At 35.3% G+C, this 12,450-nt stretch overlaps 1 long non-coding RNA gene across 1 annotated transcript in view; it reads left to right on the top strand.

The window, feature by feature from the left end:
* LOC147917449 (uncharacterized) overlaps window positions 1-9,434 on the top strand; it is a 224,868-nt gene extending 215,434 nt beyond the window's left edge. Inside the window, exons 2-3 of the long non-coding RNA XR_015549779.1 lie at window positions 6,989-7,075; window positions 8,730-9,434. This is a non-coding gene — a long non-coding RNA (uncharacterized LOC147917449). The remainder of the gene's footprint in view (window positions 1-6,988; window positions 7,076-8,729) is intronic.
* The last annotated feature ends 3,016 nt before the right edge of the window (window positions 9,435-12,450 follow it).

The following is a 12,450-nucleotide window of genomic DNA, read 5'->3' as shown; positions in this document are numbered from 1 at the left end:
TATGAACAAATAGGGATAATTTGAGTAATGCAAATATAGTTCAATATCAGGAAATCTGCCAATAAAATTTATTATAACAACATTAAAAGAGAGAAATCATATAGTAATTTAAATAGATAAAAGGGAATTTGGTAAAAATCTGCAGGAAGATCTAAAATAAACTCTAAGTAAAATTACTTTGAAATGAAAATTCTTATTAACTTAAATGTAATAATTTACCAAACAAACCAACAAACAGCAAAGTACTTCTGAAGTGAAACTCCAATGTCATTTCCTTAAAAATGTGCATAAGACAATGATGCTCATTCTTGTCAATGTAGCTTAATGCTATTTGGCATGTTTGGCAAATATGCTATTGCCAAGATCTTTAAATGTCCCAGGGCCTTTGCATGTGAAAATCATTTACTACTCTTATCACTTCATTATATGCTACATTTATTATACTTATAAATTTATTTAACCAAATTTATCTAAAACTTTAAACAGTACTTATACAATGAATGCATCAAAATTTAGAAATTATAAAAGCTTGCCAGTCAACTTTTCCCAAATATTTTTGTGTGTGTGTGTGTGAGGAAGATCAGCCCTGAGCTAACATCCATGCTAATCCTCCTCTTTTTGCTGAGGAAGACCAGCTCTGAGCTAACATCTATTGCCAATCCTCCTCCTTTTTTTCCCCAAAGCCCCAGTAGATAGTTGTATGTCATAGTTGCACATCCTTCTAGTTGCTGTATGTGGGACTCGGCCTCAGCATGGCCGGAGAAGCGGTGTGTCGGTGCACGGCCGGGATCCGAACCCGGGCCGCCAGCAGCGGAGCGCACGCACTTAACTGCTAAGCCATGGGGCCTGCCCCCAAATATTTTAAAGATTAGAAAATAGAGTCAAACTTCCAACTTCATTTAAATGCTTCAAATCTTTAAAAAACAGGAAGAACAGAGAATTTTTACACTGATTACGAAACTTGCTATTATAAGGTACTTAACATATAACAAAAGCATTGGTGCTGTAGACTGATTTCTTCATTGGTTTTATAGTTTGTGGTGGGATGCCTAAGTATTTGCAGGAAGCCAATGTTCCACTCTGCTCCTCCATCCATGTCATAGGGGAGTACTCCCACATAGAGAGGCCCACATTATTCACCGCTGCCTGTGGGTAACTGTATCTCATTCTGTGGTTCAGTATCATGATGCTCTCTTGCCCACAGATTTAAGCCACGTTCTTGAATATCAGTCATCTTTTTTCCATATGCTTGAATCCTTCTTGCTTATCTTTTAATTAGATCAGGACCCGAAGAGGTAGGAGTTGTGCTATTTATGGGGTCTTTTATTAGAGAAAGAAAACATGTGGGCAATTCCAAACCAACATGAACTATAAACAATAGCAATAGTAATATCTAATTTTTGCTAATTAGAAAAGATAGAATTAAAGTACTAGGAAAAATAGCATGTAACTTATAAAGGCAGTCATTTTTATAACTGTATATAAACTGCGTTATTTGCGACGGGATAAAATTCTGTTTAAATCTAGAAATTGTTCAGTTTGTGTGTTAAAATGTCAAGGTAAATACCTAAAGAATACAAGCAGAATATTTAACTTCCAAATAAGTATATGAATATTTTAAGGTGAAAACAATAGCAACAAAGAAATTCAATCTATTCAAAAGAATGCAAGAAATGAGAAAAAAATATAGAGAAAGTAAGACAAATAATAAGACGGAAATTAATCCAAGCATATAGGTCATCCTGGTAAATGTACAAACTTTCTAGGTAAAAGACAAAAATTTTCAGACTGAATAAAAATTCTGCAAAATCTAGCTATATGCTATTTATAAGTCCACAACTTAAAAAATAAGAACACATAAAGATTGAAATCTACAAGGTAGAATAAAGATATGCCAGACAAATACTATTCAAAGAAAGCTGGTGTGCCCATATTAGTCTCAGATAAAATAGACTCTAGGGCAAAAAGAAGGATTATTGGAGACAAATAGGATCATTACATATTGATGAAATATTCATTCACGAGGAAGACATAGGGACTCCAAAATTGTATGTCCCTGGTAACTTTAAAATATAAAAATTTGACAAAATTACAAGAAAACAATAAATTCACCATCATAGTAAATGATTATAACATTTATCTCTCTTTAATTAGTGACTAGGGCAGCCCAAATCAGTAAAAGTGGAGATTATTTACACTGCAAAATTAATACGCTTGACCTAAGGGCATTGACACCTGCTGGTGTTGTGTCCTATACAACCCTTGATGACAAGGGTCCAGTGGGAACTAAACCCAGGTCTCAGAGCCCTGTACACTCCTGTGGCTCTGAATCAGCCTGCAGGAGGGGCTACCTATCTTTTAGTTGGTTTACCATGCTGCATATCGTGGGGTTTTGTTTCCTTTTTCTGTTTGTTTTTGTGTGTGTGTTTTGCATGCTTATTTCATAACCGGCATTTATCTCCACATTTTATGTTTTCTCCTGGTTTTCAGGGACTAAGTATGGCAAATGTATTGTCTAAAATCCCTTGCCCTAATATTTCTATCTTAGATGCTACCATGAGAAGTGTTTTGTGACATTTTGAAGCAGAATTCAGAAGTCTTTACTGTTCTGGAGACAGCGGTGATGTGTGGGCTTTGGCAGAAAGCAGAGGTAAAAGAGGAAGTACATTCCTGTCTGGGAAAATTCCTCCATTTACTTACTGGATCACTGGGTTATTATAAAAGGATATAAGTCAGGAACAGACACATGGAAGAGATGCAGAGGGCAGGGTATGTGGGAAATAGTAGCCTCATATGGAGTCTTCATTACCTAGGCCTGATTGATTAAATCATTGGCCATTGGTGGACTAAACTCAACCTTCAGCCCCTATCTCCTCCCTGGAGGTTGAGGATGGGGCTGAAAGTTCCAACCCTCTAATCACATGGTTGGTTCCTCTGGCTTAGGAACTTTCTAAAAGTCACCATATTAACATTAACTCAGGTGTTGTTGAAAGGGGCTTGTTGTGAACAACAAAAGACACCTAGATCACTCTTATTACTTAGGAAATTCCAAGGCTTTTAGGAACTCTGTGCCAGGAACTGGGACGAAGACCAAATACATATTTCTTATAAATTACAATATCACAAGAGGCATCTGGGTCTTCTGTGATCACCCACCTCAAGGATGCAGGAAGCTGTAACCATCATGACAGTTTTCAGTCACTCCTATAACGTCCTCATTTTCCGAAAACTTGCAATAATTTTCTTTGACCTTTGATCTGTCAAGCCTTCTAATTGTTTTGGAGGTACCTAATTCCCCATATTAGATTTCTTCCTGCTTGGAATTCCTAGAAAATAACAAGAGGAGCAAATTTTTTTCTAATTGATCCAGCAAGAGAAACTCCTTCAGTAATTTGTCTGCCCTGAAATCCACGTTTTATAATTTCCACTTATATACATAGAACTGCAAATAATGATTTGACTATATATACTTTTCTTAAGCACACTTACATCATTTATGAAAATTGAACGTACACTAGGCCTGGAAGCAAGCCTCAAAAATATCAGAGTTAATATCATATATGAGCTCTCTGACCACAATGCAACTAGGTTAGAAATTGATAATAAAATTATTTGAAAAAAATTATAACTAGATATTTAAAAGTCTCTTTCCAAATAAGTAATGAGTCCAAGAAAAAAAATCATAATGGAAATTAGAAAGTAATGAGTGATTGTGAATAGACTATATATCAAAATATGTAGGATGAAGCTAAAGTGTTACAGTGTTGGGGGTCGCCAAGATGACCCTCTGGTTCAATAAATTGCTAGGAGGACTCATGGGACTCACATATAGTTGTACTCGTGGCTATGATTTATTACATCAAAATGGTGCCAAGCACCATCAGCAAAGAGAAAAGTCACATGGGGTGAAGTTCAGGGGAAACCAGGAGCGAGTTTCCAAGAGTCCGCTCTCAGTGGAATCACACCAGGTGTGCTTGATTCACCCAGCAAGTCTTTTGACAACTCATACAACATATTGCCAATCAAGGAATCTCATTAGAGACTCAATGACCACGGTTTTTATCGGACATTGGTCACATAGATAACCCTTGCCTGGCAAGTACCCAAATTCCAGACTACCATAATGAAAGTAGGTATTCAGAATAAACTGCGTTGTTTGTACAAACAGTTTAGGCACAATGAGGTACTCTTATCAATGAATGGCAGGAACCCTCCCCAAACCAAGTTCTTGGATTCCAACCAAGATCAAATCTTGTAAGAAGACCTTTCAGAGAACAGCAGCATACATCACCTTAAATGCTTGTGTAAAAGAAAGTCATCCAAAAGAAGAAATTAGAATAATGGCAGAATTAACCTTAAAAAAATTCATGAAACAATGAAAAACAAGATAGAGATTAACAAAATAGACAGTAAAACTATAATAGAATCAACTAAGCTAAAATTTGATTCCCTGAAAAGAGTATAAGATAAAAATTAACTGGAAAGACTGAAAAAAAAAGGAGGGGGAAAGAAACAAATAAACACTACTATAAATGAAAATGGAAATGTCACTACAGATAGGATATTTAAAAGATAATAAAACTATATGAATAATTTTATGTGAGTAAATTGTTGTGATCCAAAGATTCTTTGACATTCCTATCAAGAAATCTATGCCTATTGACCTTAATTAGGAAAAGACTCATAATAATAAACAAAATAATAATAATAAATAAACTCATAATAATAAAATAATAATTTGACCAATATGGAGAGTGATGGTGTGCTCCATTTCTGGACTCAGGCTTTAGGAGACTGGCAGCTTCCATTTCCTGTCTCTTGGAACACTCATGCCTGGAACCAATCCATCTTGCTTTATTGAATCCAAGCAATTCTGTGGAGATACCCACGTGGAGATAGAGGCCTCAGTCCAACTGCCCCGGCTCAGGTCCCAGCAGAGGGCTTATCAGCCATGTGAGTGAGCCATCCTGGAAGTGGATAATTCAGCTTCAGTTAGCCTCCCCAGCTCGTGCCATGTGGAGTGGGAACAAGCCGTCCAACTAAACGCTACTCAAATTGCAGATTAGTGAGCCCAATAAATTATCGTGTTGTTTTAATCCACTAGATTTTGGGATGGTTTGTTACATGGCAGTTATGGAAGAGTACAGAACTTGATGAAATTGACACTTCCATAGAAAAGTATAATTTTCCAAAATTTACTCAAAATAAAGGAGAAAGCCAGAATAATCCCAATGCTATTAAATGAATCAGATCAGAAGTTAAAATTTTCCCATAAAAAACAAATGAAATCCAGATAGTTATACAGATGCCTTCTATCAAATAGTGGACAAATTATTCCAATTTTATAGAAACTCTCTCTGAGAGTAGAAAAAGAGAAGATATTTTGCTACTTATTTTATTAGACAAATATAATTTTGATACTAAACCAAATGCAGCATGAAAAAAAAATTATAAACCAATGTCACACATGATCACAGATGTAACAATTCCAAAGAAAATATTTACAAACCAACTAAGTAGTTAAAAATATTAGCAAACCATGACTAAGTTTTATTTATCACAGAAATGAAAGAATGGTTTAGAAAAGAAAATCTAGAAATATCCTTCACCACATTAATATACATTAAAGTGGAAAAGTCGACTTGTTTGCTCTCAAGCAAAACAAAAACTCTGAAAATTCTTCAGCATCCATTAAAAAACAAACAAAAACCCCAGAAAACTGGGCAGAGAAAGGATTTCTTTAACTTGAGAAAGGATATTTATAAGGTATGTAATAATTTTATAATTTCAGTTTTAATGTTTTAAAACTATTACATTAATTTAAATGTAATTAGTGCATTTGAGATCAAACTTTATAATTTTCCAAATCATTACCCTGTTCTCCAATACCGTTCATGAACAATTTTTCCCACTAATTTGAAATTATATCTTATTATTTATGAAGTCTTTTAATGATTTGCATATTTTCTGGCACCTTCTAAACTTTTAAACCTATTGTTTTTTAACAGGTTGTTTTAATATGTATTAGGGATATACTTCCAAAATTATTCTTCTTTATTTTCCTATGAACTTTAGAATTAGATTGCCGAGTCCAACAAAACAAAATAAAACAAAACAACTTTTATTGTTATTGGGGTCACAATAAATTTATAGACTAAATTGAGAAAAATTGATACTTTTATGATGTTTAGTCAGCCTATCAAAGAATATGGCATGCTTTGTCATTTGTTTATTTTTTAATATTCCTCAGAAGCAATGTAAAGTGTTTTTCATGCCCATTTTTTTGGCCAAATTCTGATATTATTCAATCTATTTCCAGTTTTCTCTATCCACTCTACTTAGACTGATACAGAAAATGTGTATCTGTTCTCTACAAACAAATATATACTAGTAGAATAAACAGAAGAGCTGTACAAATCAATGCTCATCTCTCATTAAAACTACAAATTCATCAATGTTTTTTATATTTACTTTTCCATTTTTCTTTTTGAGTATCATTATAGATGGATGGCTTTTTCCAAACACAACCTGTTCCAGTCAACCAGAATTTTTATTTTCCTTTTGATGCTCACGTTGTTATAATTGGGTAGTGCAAACCCCTTTAGACATTCCTCTGTGTTTTCAGCCCTACCTCAGGCATTTTAAAAGCATCCTTGTTTTCTAGTAATAACATTTTCCAGGCCCATTTCTTTTTTCTCCTGCTCCAAAGAACAGGGTTGCTTCTAATGAAAAGTATTATCAATGATCAAAATCCAAGTGCTAGAGGAACAAAGCACTTGATCCACATGGATGTTTTGGTAGGTAAAATGACTCCCTTGGTAGATCACTTAGTGATAGACCAGGAAATACCTTTCTTTTTTGAAGTTTTTTCCTTGTAAGCCTATAATGATACCTACAGTTTAACTCCAGCACACTAAATCCTTTTATACTCAATTCTAATATAATCATGTATTTATATTCTCCATAACATTTCTGTTTATATCTTTAGCTCCTCATCCAAGTCGCAATTACGCTGCCTTCCATAACGCTGTCCACAGGACTTTGGATTACACTGACCACAATAAGACAGTAAAGTGTAAGTAAATTTCAATAACTACCATGAAAAAGAGATACAATTATCTTCCATCCTACTGATATGATTGGATACCTTAAAAATTCAATACTCTAGTAAAGAAAACTAGAATTTTAATACGGGAATTTGATAAAGTAGCTGGAAATAAAGTTAATATGGAGAAATTATTAGCTTTATCTTTGGCAATAACAAGCTGGAAATAGAATTTGGGAAATAATCCGTTTCTAATAGAGACAAACTGTGATAAAGGACTCACTTCAAGAAAACTGTAAAATTACATTACAGAACATAAAAAAAGATCTGGATAAAATGGAAAGACGTGATGTAATTATGAAAGGCAACTTGATTTTGTGATTTTTCTATCTTTTTTAACCTTTGGATTATATGTGATATTAAACCTCCTATGAAAGAATATATATCTGAGTATACCTAAAAATATATAAAAAAGAATACAGGATCCCTTTCTAGATGTTAAGTAATACTACACTCGTACTATATCAATCATATTTTGTTGCCTTAATGATGCATAACAAACACCATAGAACTCAGTGGCTTACACCACAAGCATTTCTTCTTCTCAGGTGTCTGCAGGTTGGCTGGGATGGCTTTGCTTCATGCTTCTATTGGCTGGGCTTGGATACAGGTTTCAGGTTAGTTTCAGGTCTGCTCCATATGTCTTCACATTCTTGGATCATGTGTGGCATGTTCTTCTCATGGTGGTTCACAGGAGGACAAAGACCTTGGCTTGAAACTGGCACACTGTCACTTCTGCCCACATTCTATTGGCCAAACTAGTCACACGGCCAGGCCCAACATCAGCGGGATGTGGGATATATATACTCTACCTACTCCTGTGCACTGTAGGGTCATATGACAAGAAAGAGTGAAGACTGAATACAATAGTCAAACTGCCTCCAATCACTATATTAAACACAGCATAGTATTAGCTTGTTTTCCAGTAATCATGCAAATTTAATATATTACAAAGCTGGACAATCAGTTTGAAAGGAAGAAAATGGTTCAATGTATAAGCATACCTCATTTTATTGTGCTTCACTTTATTGCACTTTTCAGATATTGTGTTTTTTACAGATTGAAGGTTTGTGGCAACCCTGCATGAAGCATGTCTGTTGGCACCATTTTCCAACAGCACTTGCTCACTTTGTGTCTCTGTGTCACATTTTGGTAATTCTTGCAATATATCAAACTTTTTCATTATATATATATATATATATATATATTTTTTTTTTTTTTTTTTGCTGAGGAAGATTCACCCTGAGCTAACATCTGCTGCCAATCTTCCTCTTTTTGCTTAAGGAAGATTTGCCTTGAGCTAACGTCTGTGCCAATCTTCCTCTATTTTGTATGTGGGTTGCTGCCACAGCATGGCTGCCAATGAGTGGTATAGGTCTGTGCCTGAGAAGCAAACCCAGGCCGCCAAAGCAGAGCATGCTGAACTTAACCACTAGGCCATGGGGTTGGCCCCTTATTTTTATATGTTTTATGGTGATCTGTGATCAATGATCTTTGATGTTACTATTGTGATTGTCTTGGGGTGCCAGGAACTGTGCCCATATAAGATGGTAAACTTAAAAAATGTCGTGTGTGTTCTAACTGCTCCTCTGACTGCCTGTCCCATCTCTCTCCCTCTCCTCAGGCCTCTCTATTCCCTGAGACACAACAATATTGAAATTAGGCCAATTAATAACCCTGCAATGGCCTCTGAGTGTTCAAGTGAAAAGGAAGAGTCCCACGTCTCTCACTTTAAATCAAAAGCTAGAAATGATTAAGCTTAGTGAGGCAAGCATGTCTAAAGCTGAGACAGGCTGAAAGCCAGGCCTCTTGCACCAAACAGTTGGTCAAGTTGTGAATACAAAAGAAAAGTTCTTGAAGGAAATTAAAAGTGCTACTCCAGTGAACACACAAATGATAAGAAAGGGAAACAGCCTTATTGCTGATATGGAGAAAGTTTTAGTGGTTTAGATAGAAGATCAAACCAGCCACAGCATTCCCTTAAGCTAAAGGATAATCCAGAGCAAGGCCCTGACTCTCTTCAATGCTATGAAGGCAGAGAGAGGTGAGGGAGCTGCAGAAGAAAAGTTTGAAGCTAGCAGAGGTTGGTTCATGAAGTTTAAGGAAAGAAGCTGTCTCCATAAAAACAAGTGTGAGGTGAAGTAGTAAGTACTGATATAGAAGCTGCAGCAAGTTATCCAGAAGATCTAGCTAAGAACTAACGAAGACAGCTACACTAAATAACGGATTTTCAACATAAATAAAACAGCCCTATAGTGGAAGAAGATGCCATCTAGGACTTTCATAGCTAGTGAGGAGAAGTTAAAGCTCTTGTTAGGGGCTAATGCAACTGGTGACTTTAAGTTGAAGCCAATGCTCATTTACCATTGGGAAAATCCTAGGGCCCTTAAGAATTATGCTAAATCTACTCTTCCTGTGCTCTATAAATGGAACAACAAAGCCTAGATGACAGCACATCTGTCTATAACATGGTTTACTGAATATTTTAAGCCCACTGTTGAGACCTACTGCTCAGAAAAAGATTCCTTTCAAAATATGACTGCTCATTGACAATGCATCTGGTCACGCAAGAGCTCTGTTGGAGATGTTCAATGAGATTAATGTTGTTCGCATGCCTGCTAACACAACACCCATTCTGTAGCCCATGGATTGAGGAGTAATTTCAAATTTCAAGTCTTATTATTTAAGAAATACATTTCATAAGGCTACAGCTGCCATAGTGATTCCTCTGATGGATCTGGGCAAAATAAATTGAAAACCTTCTGGAAAGGATTCACCATACTAGATGCTATTAAGAACATTTATGATTCATGGGAAGAAGGCAAAACATCAATATTAACAGGAGTTTGGAATAAGTTGATTCTAACCCTCATGGATGACTTTGAGGAGTTCAGGACTTCAGTGGAGGAAGTAACTGCAGATGTGATGGAAATAGCAAGAGAACTAGAATTAGAAGTGGAGCCTGAAGATGTGACTGAATTGCTGCAATCTCATGATAAAACTTAAACAGATGAGGAGTGGCTTCTTTTAGATGAGCAAAGAAAGCGGTTTCTTAAGATGGAATCTACTCCTTGTGAAGATGCTATGAAGATTGTTGAAATGACAACACAGGATTCGAGAATATTACATAAACTTAGTTGATAAGTCAGCGGCAGGGGTTGAGAGGACTGACTCTAATTTTGAAAGAAGTTCTACTGTGAGTAAAATGCTCTCAAACAGCATCACATGCTACAGAGAAATCATTCGTGAAACGAAGAGTCAATTGATGCAGCAAACTTCATTGTTGTCTTATTTTAAGAAATTGCCACAGCCAACCCAACCTTTAGCAACCATCACCCTAATCAGTCAGCAGCCATCAACCTCGAGGCAAGACTCTCCACCAGCAAAAAGATTAGGAGTAGCTGAAGGCTCAGATGATGGTTAGCATTTTTTAGCAATAAAGTATTTTTTAATTAAGGTATGTACATTGTTTTTTATAGATATAATGCTATTGCACATTTAATAGACTACAGTGTAGTGTAAACTTAACTTTTATATGCACTGAGAAACCAAAAAATTCGTATAACTAGCTTTATTGCAATATTTACTGTTTTGCAGTGATCTGGAACCAAAACCATGATATCTCTGAGATATGCCTGCATAAATTTGTAAATGGCCCAAATGGCTAAACATCTGAAAAGAAACACATTTGAATCCCTATTTCACACTATATTCAAAGAAATTTTAGCAACATTATAAACTTAAAGGTTAAAAAATAAAGGTTATAATATTTCAGGACATTTAGGGGATTTGGGGTAGAACTTTTTAAATAAAAAGGTAATAAAGAAAATACAGACATATTTAACTATATAAAATTTAAATATTTTTGTGTGTGGCAAAATCAAAACCAGTAGATAAACATTACTTTGGGAAAACATTTTCAAGGTATATGGCAGTATACATAGTTTATGATGACTGTCTATAGTGTTAAAAACCAGATAATACGCCCAAAATGGAGTCACTTACGCTAAACCTCACGTCACCAAATTAGACTTAATTATAGTTTTGTCCTCTCCCAGAAATGGACTCTTAAACCAGTCAGTCAGGAATCACCTGATCAGCACTAGTGAGGTCATCTGCCCGATAGACCCCTGCCCTCCCCTAAAGGAAAGTGACCTTCCACAACCAATCCACTTTTTACCAGTTTAACTTCCTTGTCTTGCTGCCTTCTGCCTATAAAAGTCTCTCATTTTGTACAGCTCCTCGGAGCTCCTTTCTGTCTGCTAGATGGGATGCTGCCCGATTCATGAATCGTTGAATAAAGCCAATAAGATCTTTAAAATTTACTCAGTTGAATTTTATTTCTTAACAATAATAGAGAAAAAGTTCTTAAAATTGATAATAAAGAAATAAACCACTCAGTAGGAAAATAAGCGAAAGTTATAAACAGGCATTTCAGAGAAGAGCAAATTCAAACCACAAATACATATATGAAAATAAATTGAGCCCCCTTCTATACCTAATTTTCAGAGAAATCAAAGTAATATCGAGAACTTATTTTATACTCATATTGGCAAAAATAACAAAAGGAACGATAACACCTATTGCTGGTGGAGATCATAGAAAAAGACATTTTCAGACATTAATGGTGGAAATATACATTGTTGTAGGATCTTGTGGAAATCAATTGAGCAATAGTTATTAAAATTAAAAACACATCTTTCAACCAGAAATACCACACAATGGGACCTATAAAAATAAAAGTGTGAATACATAAAAACATATGTAAGTTGATATTTTTGAGGGGGGCATTATTCACAGAAACAAAACTTGGGAATCAGATAAAAGTTCATAAGTAGGGGCTTGCGTCATCTCTGGAGCAGAGATCAGGAAGCTGGAGAGAGTCAACTCCAAAAGATTGACATTATTCTTTTCCATAACAGTAACTATGGAAAAATCATAGGATTTTAAAGCTGAGTCCAACTACTTCATTTTACTGAGGGAGCAATTGGAGTCCACAGGTTAAGCGATTTATTTAGTCTCACCTCCTTAGTGGCAGATCTGGGAGTAAAGTTCTTACATCTGTATTCTCTGACTCGATATTTACATTTCTCTGACCAATTTTTCAGCATTCTTTATTCTTCCTTATTTTGAATCTCATTTGTTTCTCAGTATTAATTACCTTCTCTTTTGATGTAGCTGTAATGGTTACAATTTATTGAGTAGCTATTACGTGCCAGATTCTTTGTGTACATTATCATTAATCCTTGCAACAACACTTTAAATTTAGATAAAACTATCACCATTTTAACATTGATGAAACAGCCATAGAAAGAGAAATAATTTTCCCAAGATTCCACAGCTAG

Source organism: Ceratotherium simum, chromosome 3, assembly GCF_057802395.1.
Source record: "Ceratotherium simum simum isolate JZ-2026a chromosome 3, ASM5780239v1, whole genome shotgun sequence".
Taxonomy (NCBI): Eukaryota; Metazoa; Chordata; class Mammalia; order Perissodactyla; family Rhinocerotidae; genus Ceratotherium; species Ceratotherium simum.
Note: the sequence above shows the minus strand (reverse complement) of the source record. Positions and strands in the feature narration are given on the sequence as shown.